Here is an 8,323-nt window from a genome sequence, read left to right as displayed (position 1 = left end):
GTGTAATGGTTAGCACTTTGGGCTTTGAATCCAGCGATCCAAGTTCCAATCTCGGTAGAACCTTTTCAGGTTCTTTGCGGAAGGGTGGGAAAAAACAGAGGTGATGCGCAACTGCTGACGTGGCAGTGAAATTGGCACTCTCAAACAGAGTCGGAATTGGGGAAACATGGGCTTAAAAAGCAAAGGCTTCATCTGCTCCTTGCTATTGTCCTTTTGGACTCAATGACTTAAATCTCTGCTGCTCATGGGAAAAGTTGACACACGCCAAGGTTCCACGGTGTAATGGTTTGCACTCTGGGCTCTGAATCCAGCGATCCGAGTTCAAATCTCGGTGGGACCTGCTTTTGCCAGGAATGTGTGCAGTACCTCGTTCGAAAAAACTTTTTCGGCAGCACTGAGCCGAAAGAGCTCATCTAGGTAGTGCCCCTTGAAGGGGGGCGTAAAAAGGATGGACAGCACTGGAGAATGCAGGCATCGATCCCTCTACCTCTCGCATGCTAAGCGAGCGCTCTACCATTTGAGTTACTTCCCCTCGATGATGGAGAAGAGGTGTCCATCGCTCTCAAAGACAAAGACGAGGCGCGAGCCCTAGCACGTGTGCAGGTGCTGCAGCGTGATTTCCAATGACCACAAAAAAGAGGCCGCATTTCCTCTGTGCTGGCAACTTTGCACTGGCTACCTTTTAATTGTAGATTTAATCAAAAAATTGCGCTTTGACTCCAGCGATCCGAGTTCAAATCTCGGTGGAACCTTTTTAGGTTCTTTGTGGAAGGGAGGGAAAAAACAGAGGTGATGAGCAACTGCTGACGTGGCGGTGAAATTGGCACTCTCAAACCGAGTCGGAATCGGGGAAACATGGGCTTAAAAAGCAAAGGCTTCATTTGCTCCTTGCTATCGTGCTTCTGGACTCAATGACTTAAATCTCTGCTGCTCATGGGAAAAGTTGACACACGCCAAGGTTCCATGGTGTAATGGTTAGCAGTCTGGGCTCTGAATCCAGCGATCCGAGTTCAAATCTCGGTGGGACCTGCTTTTCCAGGAATGTGTGCAGTACCTCGTTCAAAAAAACTTTTTCGGCAGCACTGAGCCGCAAGAGCTCATCTAGGTAGTGCCCCTTGAAGGGGGGGCGTAAAAAGGATGGACAGCCCTGGAGAAAGCAGGCATCGATCCCACTACCTCTCGCATGCTAAGCAAGCGCTCTACCATTTGAGCTAATTCCCCTCCATGATGGAGAGAAGGTGTCCATCGCTCTCAAAGACAAAGACGAGGCGCGAGCCCTAGCACGTGTGCAGGTGCTGCAGCGTGATTTCCAATGACCACAAAAAAACAGGACGCATTTCCTCTCTGCTGGCAACTTTGCACTGGCTACCTTTTAATTGTAGATTTAATCAAAAAATTGCGCTTTGAATCCAGCGATCCGAGTTCAAATCTCGGTGGAACCTTTTTAGGTTCTTTGCGGAAGGGAGGGAAAAAACAGAGGTGATGCGCAACTGCTGACGTGGCGGTGAAATTGGCACTCTCAAACCGAGTCGGAATTGGGGAAACATGGGCTTAAAAAGCAAAGGCTTCATCTGCTTCTTCCTATCGTGCTTCTGTACTCAATGACTTAAATCCTTGCTATCGTGCTTCTGGACTCAATGACTTAAATCCTCCTGCTCATGGGAAAAGTTGACACACGCCAAGGTTCCATGGTGTAATGGTTAGCACTCTGGGCTCTGAATCCAGCGATCCGAGTTCAAATCTCGGTGGGACCTGCTTTTGCCAGGAATGTGTGCAGTACCTCGTTTGAAAAAACTTTTTCGGCAGCACTGAGCCGCAAGAGCTCATCTAGGTAGTGCCCCTTGAAGGGGGGCGTAAAAAGGATGGACAGCACTGGAGAATGCAGGCATCGATCCCACTACCTCTCGCTTGCGCCTACTGCTTCCTACCGATTGAGCCAAAGTAAGCCCAAAGTAAGCCCACGTGAGCCAATCGTGTTTCTCTGCTGTGGCTTACTTTTGACCAATCGCGTTCTCTCCTGTGGCTTACTTTTGACCAATCGTGTTTCTCTCCTGTGGCTTACTTTTGACCAATCGCCTTTCTCTCCTGTGGCTTACTTTTGACCAATCGCGTTTCTCTCCTGTGGCTTACTTTTGACCAATCGGCGACCGCTATTATTAGGCAAGGCAAGGCAAGTTTATTTATATAGCACATTTCATACACAATGGTAATTCAAAGTGCTTTACATAGAAGAAATTAAAATAATCAAAAGAAATCAGAATAATTAAAACAGATTGGAACAAAAGATAAAATACAGAAATAATCAAATGAAATCAGAATAATTAAAACATAAAATAAAATACAGTGCAAACAGTCGGACGAACAGTGGCACAGTGCTCATTCAGTAAATGCACAGTTAAACAGATGTGTTTTGAGTCTGGATTTGAATGTGACTACTGTAGGAGCACATCTGATCTCTTCTGGAAGCTGGTTCCAGCTGCGGCTGGCATAGTAGCTAAAAGCAGACTCGCCATGCTTAGAGTGAACCCTTGGTATTTCTAGCCGATGTGATCCTAATGATCTGAGTGATCTGTTGGGTTTATATTCACTGAGCATATCCTAGGCCATTGAATGATTTATATACCAGTAATAATACTTTAAAATCAATCCTAAATGTAACTGGCAGCCAGTGTAAAGACCTGAGGACTGGTGTGATGTGTTCATATTTTCTGGTTCTGCTCAGAATCCTAGCAGCAGCGTTATGTATGAGCTGCAACTGTCTTATGGTCTTTTTGGGAAGGCCAGTGAGAAGTCCATTACAATAATCCACCCTACTGGTGATGAAAGCATGCACAAGTTTTTCTAAGTCTTGACTGGAAACAAAGCATCTAATTCTTGCAATATTTTTCAGGTGATAATATGCTGATTTAGTTATTGCTTTGACATGACTACTGAAACTAAGGTCTGACTCTAGAGACACACCCAGATTCCTGACTTGATTTTTAGTTGTTTGACCCCTAGACTGAAGGTATGCGTTCACCTTGAGAACTTCATCTTTGTTTCCAAACGCAATGACTTCAGTTTTGTCTTTGTTTAACTGAAGAAAGTTTTGGCACATCCAATTGTTTACTTCATCAATGCATTGGCAAAGGGAGTCAATGGGGCTGTAATCGTTAGGCGATAGGGATAAGTAGAGCTGTGTGTCGTCTGCATAGCTATGGTAAGCCATTTGGTTCTTTCTCATTATTTGGTTCATTGGGAGCATGTACAGGTTGAATAGGAGTGGCGCAAGAATTGAGCCTTGAGGGACTCCGCATGTCATGGATGTCCACTCAGACTTATGGTCTCCTATACTCACATAATAACCTCTGCCTCCTAAGTATGACCTGAACCATTTTAGGACTATCCCAGAAAGCCCGACCCAGTTTTCCAGCCTGTCAAGAAGTATTTTGTGATCGACAGTGTCAAATGCAGCACTGAGGTCGAGTAGTACCAGCACTGATAATTTGCCTGTATCAGTATTTAAGCGAATATCATTTATTATCTTTATGAGCGCGGCCTCTGTACTGTGGTGCGGTCGGAAACCAGATTGAAAATGGTCAAAGTATCCATTCGAGCTTAAGAATTTGTTCAGCTGATTGAAGACAACTTTTTCAATGATCTTGCCTATGAAAGGAAGATTTGATATCGGTCTATAGTTGTTTAATATGGTCTTATCCAGATTGCTCTTTTTCAGGAGGGGCTTGACGACAGCAGTTTTCAGGGAGGTCGGAAAACTCCCAGAGAGAAGTGAGGCATTTACCACTTCCAGGAGATCTGCTTCTAAGCTGTGTAACACATTTTTGAAAAAAGATGTGGGAAGTGCGTCAAGGGCGCAGGTTGATGTTTTTAGTTGCTGTACGGTTTCTTCCAAAATTTTGCCATCAATTTCTTCGAAATCAGACATAGTGGCTACTTTCTCGTGCTGTTGTCTGATCTGCCTGACCCCAGCGCAACTCAAGGATGAGCTGATCACCTTTCTGATATTATTGATTTTCTCAGAGAAGAAAGAAGTAAACTCACTGCACTTTCTCACTGAGAGCATTTCACTGGGAATCTGGCTTGGGGGGGTTGTCAGTCTCTCTACAGTAGCAAAAAGAGTGCGCGTGTTGTTTATATTGCTGTTTATAATATTCGAGAAAAAGTCTGTCTAGCTTTGCTTAGTTCCTTATTGAAAGCATGGATGCTGTCTTTGTAGATGTTATAATGGACTACAAGTTTTGTCTTCCGCCACATGCGCTCTGCTTTTCTGCATTGTCTTTTCATATTTTGCACTGCTGTTGAGTTTCTCCAAGGTGCTTTTTGTCTGCCACTCTTCTTCCTGACTTTCACAGGAGCAATATCATCAATTACACTCTTAACTTTTGAGTTAAAAGAATCAAGGAGAAAATCAACAGAGTCAGCAGATATGCTTGGTGTTAAAGATATAGCCTTCATAAATAGTACACTAGTGTTCTCATTTAAGCATCTCTTCTTGACAAACACAGATCTAGCTTCAATGGCAGGAGAGATCAATATATCAAAGAAAATACAAACATGATCAGACAGTGCTACATCCTTAATAACAATTGATGAAATGTTTAGACCCTTACTGATAAGTAAATCTAGAGTGTGTCCACGATTATGTGTGGGTCCATGTACATGCTGAGTCAGATCAAAAGCTTTTAAAACAGTTTTGATTTATTTTGCCATATTGTTTTCTGCATTATCTATGTGAATGTTAAAATCTCCAGCAATGGCAAAGCAGTCAAACTCTGAGGAAATTGTTGATAACAGTTCTGTTAAGTTCTCAGCAAAAGCTGGAGAGTATTTTGGAGGCCTGTAAACAATGATAAGTAAAATGCGTGGAGCACCTTTTAACACAATACCCAGATACTCGAAAGACGGGTAATTCCCAAATGATATTTGCTTACATTGATAGACATCTTTATAAAGAGCAGCTAAACCTCCGCCCCTTCTGACAGCTCTGCAGATACTCATACAAGTAAAGTTAGGAGGGGCTGTTTCATTGAGGACTGTTGCACTGCAACTTTCTTCTAGCCAAGTTTCATTTAGCAACATAAATTCCAGGTTGTATGTGGTTATTAAGTCGTTGACTAAAAGTGATTTATTTTTAAGTGAGCGGATGTTTAAAAGTGCTAACTTAACAGTCTTACTTTTTGTCCCCACAGCAATCTTGGTATGTCGTGTAATAGGCACCAGATTAGATGGGTTTGCTGTACGGCTTTTGAAGGCCTTAGACTTTCTATCATGTAATCGAACAGCAATAGAAAAAGATACAGGCACACTGGGTTCCCGCTTGTTCTGTAAACATTTGAGAAAGTTATTGTTATCATAGCGGGGACCCGACACATATCACTGAGAGCTGGTATCAGTTGTTTTTGGTTCACCTCGAGCCGCTGGAGGAGGGTGTGGGCCCTGGCACTGTGGCAGAGGCCAAAGAGCTCTCACAGGAGGAGGGGGAGGAGGAGGAGGAGGGGGAGGGGGAGGGGGAGGGCGAGCTGGGCCCGCAGGCTTTGGTGGTTGTGGGGCCTGGCGTTTTTTGGTTGGTATCTGGGGGCTCGCAGCAAAAGAGTGGGATAGTCTAGTTCCAGCATGCACCAGTTGTTCCATTTTCTCTGAGAAGCACAGAAGTGGAGATGCTGGAGAGAGTGATAATGTTTCCGGTGAGTGGGATTTTTGCTCTGGTGTTATTGGAGGCTGTAATATGCTGTCCTGGTTTCCCTGGCTGTTTTCCAGAAAGTCGTCTATGGGTGCTGTATCTTGGAGCAGTGCTGGTATGTCACAGTCTGTCTGTGGTGAGCTCTGTGGGCAGGGCTCAGCTGAGATTGTGTCCGTGAGCAGAGGTTGTTGTGGCTGAGTGGTGTTATCACTGTCCTTGTGTGATGTGTCAACCGCATGTCCATGCAGGTGCTGAAGTGAAATCCTGTGGTCATTCATACTGTATCCAGGTGTGTGTGTGCCATTCAGGTTGAGTGGATTGGCACACATTGCAGAAGGATGACGGAGGGAGAAGTAGATATTGTCCTTTAGCACTCTTGAACCAAGTTTGTTTGGGTGGTGGCCATCCTGTTGAAACAGTTGCCTCTGACTCCAGAAAAGATTGAAGTTGTCAATAAAGTTCACTCCTTTTATATTGCAGGTTTTTTGCAGCCATGTATTAAGCCCAAGCAACCGTGAAAACCTGTTTGTTCCTCTTGCTGGGAGTGGTCCACTGATGAATGTTTGAACTTTCAGTCTTTTAAGTGTTTCAAAAAGTTCATTGAAATCCTTTTTAAGAAGTTCTGACTGCTCTTTATGAATATCATTCTTCCCCACATGAATGATGAGTCGATTTGCAGTCTTATGTTTCATCAGAATGTTCTGAAGTTCCCTGTTTACATCAGAAGTTGTTGCTTGTGGAAGGCAGCACGTTGTTGTATCCCTGCTATTAATGTTTCTGATTACGGAGTCGCCCACTATCAGAGTCCTGGGCTCGGCTGCACTGTGAGCTGAGTGCCGCTGTCTGCTCGACCTTGAGCCCCAGTTAGCATCAGTGTTAGCTACTGGCTGATTCTGTCTGTGTGCGATCACATTCATCAAATTTGGGGATTCCTCATTCATTAATACTTCAAATCTGTTCTCAAGATGTATAGGCGGTGGTAGGAGACCAGTGTTTGCAGTCCTTGTCAGAGCCGTATCTGGGGTAGAGGATGCTACTGCAGTAATATGTGATGCTCGTGACAATCTGATGTCTCGAGTGCCTTTGGGTCTCGCACCCTGTTTGTGCCATCGATTAGTAAAACGATCGGCTTGTTTCTCTACACTCAGTATGGCCTGTCGAGAAGCACTAGATTCATGGGACTCACCGGCTGTATGCTGAGGACGTCCATGACGAAGCTCTGTCGTGTGTTCCGTCTGGTTTGGTGGTCCCACAATTAACTTTGTTTCAAGAATTGCAATCCTTTGTAAAAGTCTGTGGCAGTTGGAGCAGCAAGTAGATTCCAGAGGAGGCATTTTCTTATCCTTATGAATGTAGGCAGTTGTGTTTTCTCTTCCCCGGAATGTAAGCTTTCAGTGGGAGGCTGGTCGAATAAAATAATTCTGCTTTTTTTTTGTAGTAATCCAAGCGTTTGAGCACTGTGCTGATTTGCTGAAGTTAAAATTAGGTGATAAAAGGAGATAAAATATAGAAATATAAAAGCGATAGAGCAAAGCGCGGAGCAGTAAGCGAGAGCGTCCGAACAGTAGCTGAGCAGGAAGTAGTCGTCATCAGTAGTAATTATCGTCATCTTTGCAACAGGTAAGTCTATTCTTCACGACTGTATAATCGATCATTATTTATTAATAAACAGTGTTTGTTTTTAGACAATTAAACATGCCAATAAAGCTAGCTAGCGTGTAATAGCACACGTTTTCTTCTGTACATGTGAACCTGCAATTTTACCATGATATACAGTAAAAAACATGCCACTACTGTCAAGATAATTAGCCGACCGCTAATTAAGCTATATCCTCCTTAAACCATTTTTTTTGTTGTTGTTGTTAATTTAGTATTTTTTTGTGTCATTCATTACATTATTTTGAGCACAAGAAGATTTTTACTAAAACCTTTAAAAAAAAAGTTTAATTCATATATGTTATACTATACTATGTTATACACCAGTATACATATTTATGTTATCTTTTTAAATACTATGTTATACATATTTAAAAAGACATGAATAGGCAAAAACTGTCAGGATACAGGCACAGAGGCGGAGGTAAGTGAAAGCAAACGTGAGTTTATTTACAGTGATATATGTGCAGAGACAAAGTTCATGTGCAGGTGCGTTGACGATCACGTCGTGCAGAGGATCCCAGGTGAGCAGACCCTTCTTCAGAGAGTTGGATGTGGGTAGACAATGTCCAGTGATACGAATACTTTTCTGTTTCAGATCCAGGGAGGAACAGGGAGATCTCGGTGGACACGTGGAGCACTTGGATTCAAATGGCAGGACTCGGGAAACAGGGAACCAGACTGGAATACTGGAGACAGCAAGACAGGGAGACAAAGGTGAGTATATTCAGGGGTGAGTATAGTTACGTGATGGATCTTCGTTGGCAGACTTGGAAACTTCGGGAAATCGTGGGTAACGGTCTTCTCCTGTTGGAGGCTTGACAATGACTGGGGTGTGCGTGAGTGTTTTATAGGGCTGGGTAACGAGGTGACTGATTGTGAACAGGTGTGACTGGTTAATATTCCGGGGAGAGTGACCTTTGAGTGGTGGATGGGAATGAATCTGATTGATACCTGACACTACCCCCTCCTCCAGCGTCCGCGCCA

At 43.7% G+C, this 8,323-nt stretch overlaps 2 non-coding genes across 2 annotated transcripts; both read left to right on the top strand.

Annotated features, from left to right (window-relative positions):
- The first annotated feature begins 957 nt into the window (after positions 1-957).
- Positions 958-1,029, top strand: trnaq-cug (transfer RNA glutamine (anticodon CUG)). The gene has a single exon. It is a non-coding gene; the product is annotated as a tRNA-Gln (tRNA).
- A 653-nt stretch (positions 1,030-1,682) lies between these two features.
- Positions 1,683-1,754, top strand: trnaq-cug (transfer RNA glutamine (anticodon CUG)). Its single transcript has one exon. It is a non-coding gene; the product is annotated as a tRNA-Gln (tRNA).
- Positions 1,755-8,323: the final 6,569 nt, after the last annotated feature.

The sequence above is a fragment of the Siphateles boraxobius genome, unplaced genomic scaffold, assembly GCF_051911475.1.
Source record: "Siphateles boraxobius isolate OS27281-9 unplaced genomic scaffold, OSU_SipBor_1 269, whole genome shotgun sequence".
In the NCBI taxonomy this organism is placed as follows: Eukaryota; Metazoa; Chordata; class Actinopteri; order Cypriniformes; family Leuciscidae; genus Siphateles; species Siphateles boraxobius.
The sequence above is the reverse complement of the archived record's forward strand: the minus strand, read 5'-3'. Positions and strand labels throughout refer to the sequence as shown.